The sequence below is a fragment of the Rattus norvegicus genome, chromosome 2 (assembly GCF_021556685.1).
Source record: "Rattus norvegicus strain SHRSP/BbbUtx chromosome 2, alternate assembly SHRSP_T2T, whole genome shotgun sequence".
In the NCBI taxonomy this organism is placed as follows: Eukaryota; Metazoa; Chordata; class Mammalia; order Rodentia; family Muridae; genus Rattus; species Rattus norvegicus.
In genome coordinates, this window is record NC_141535.1 from 62,239,946 (window position 1) to 62,242,071 (window position 2,126).

General features: G+C 45.2%; 1 pseudogene; it reads left to right on the forward strand.

Annotated features, from left to right (window-relative positions):
- The first annotated feature begins 555 nt into the window (after nt 1–555).
- On the forward strand, nt 556–1,285 carry Setd3-ps2 (SET domain containing 3, actin histidine methyltransferase, pseudogene 2; annotated as a pseudogene).
- The last annotated feature ends 841 nt before the right edge of the window (nt 1,286–2,126 follow it).

Here is a 2,126-nt window from a genome sequence, read left to right on the forward strand (position 1 = left end):
GCTGTGACAAGGATACCTGACAGGAAGAAAACCCATAAAAGTAGGAAAGTTCTAGTCTTAGCTCAAACTTTCAGAGATTTCAGTCGATCGTGGTGGGGAAGCCCGGGATGGTCTTGGGAGCAGTTCCACCCATGGCACTCGTGGTAGGTGACAGGGCACTGCATTAGGAAGCTGAGTGCTAGATAAGAACCAGGACTGGGTATAACTTTTGAGGACCACCCCTGCTGATATCCACTAGTCAGGCTCTACCTTCTAACGGCTCAAAAGGGTGCCACTAGCTGAAGACCAGTGTGTGTGTGTGTCCCTCGGGTGCCTTTCATACTCAAACTGTAACAAGGATTACTGAAAACATTTCCAAGGCTGGAGATATATCTCAGTTGTTTAAGTCCTTGTCACGAAAGCACAGGGTCCAGAGTCGGATCCCTAGAGCCTATTAAAACATGCAAACGAGGTCCTGCCCCTTCTGTCCGGCTGCCCCGGCCGCCTGGGGGTTGGTTGAGGTGGACAGTGGGGTCCTGGCTGGAGTGTGGCACTGCCGCTGCGTGTAGGCACAGCGGGCAGTCAGAAAATGGATAAGAAGAGTGGAGTGAAAACTCAGAAATCAGGTAATGGAGCCACAGCCACCCTGTCACCAAAGGAAATCTTGAACCTGACATGTGAACTGTTGCAGAAATGTAGCAGTCCTGCACCCGGCCCAGGAAAAGAATGGGAAGCGTACACACAGATCCGGGCTCTGGTTGAGAAAATACGAAAGAAGCAAAAAGGTCTGTCTGTTACTTTTGATGGGAAAAGAGGAGATTACTTCCCTGATCTAATGAAATGGGCCTCTGAAAACCAGGCTTCTGTTGAGGGTTTTAAAATGGTTAACTTCAAAGAAGAGGGCTTTGGTTTGAGAGCAACAAGAGACATCAAGGCAGAAGAATGATTTTTATGGGTTCCACGAAAGTTACTAATGACTGTTGAATCTGCTAAGAATTCAGTATTGGGGTCCCTGTATTCCCAAGACCGAATTCTCCAAGCTATGGGAAACATTGCACTGGCCTTTCATCTGCCGTGTGAGCGAGCCAGCCCCAACTCTTTCTGGCAGCCATACACTCAGACCCTCACCAGTGAACATGACACCCCTCTCTACTGTCTTCAGTCGACACAAGCCATCCATGTTGTCTTCAGCCAGTATAAAAACACAGCACGCCAGTACGCCTATTTCTATAAAGTCATTCCTTATGGTTTTCAAGGAATTCAACATCTATCCTACAACAGAAAAGAAAAGGCAAGAGTCTGGTAGTTGTTCAGTCCACAAGGCTGGGTGTCTCTGAGGGTTCCTGGAGAGTTGCTGGTCTTGTCAGAATCTTGAAGAAGTTGGATTTAATACCAACTGCAGCAACAAGAGAGTGGATTTGCTAGTGAGAGGGAAGGCAAGCAAGAAGGAAACAGTTTTTTTCTTTCATGTCTTTTTATGTGAGCCACCACCAGAAAGTGCCATCCAGGTTGGGGTGGGTCTTTCTTCAAATGATCTGATTAAGAAAGTTCTCACACAGGAGTAACTAACAAGTCGGGTCCCTGTCAATTCCCGATGCAGCCAAGTTGACAGTCACGATTAGCTATTACACTTGTTAAACCATCCTTTGAGTCCAGCTGTTTTTCTTTTCTTGTTTCAGGTAATTCTCATCACTTCTAATCCCAGTGCTGAATAGGCAGAGACTGGGAGATCCCTCAGACTTGCTGGCTACCCAACCTCACCTACTTGGCTACCTTCAGTCCAGTGAGAAACCCTGCCTCAAAACAATCAAAGTAAATCACTCTTGATGACGGACACCCAAGATGGTCCTCTGGTTGCCACGTTCAGATGCTAACAGTTAACAAGTGGGACTTCATAAAATTAAAAGCTTTCTGTACTTCAAAGGAACAACCAAGTGTAGAAGGAACCCACAAAATCGGAGAAAACCTTTGCCAACTGTACACCTGATAGATGATTAATATACAAAGTGTATAAAGAAATAAAAAAGACACAAAAGACAGAAAACATATGACTGAATTAAAAATTGGACTATGTGTCTAAACAGAGTTCTCAAAGGAATAAACATGATTAAGAAACATCTCACAAAGTGTTCGTCGTTATTATAAAT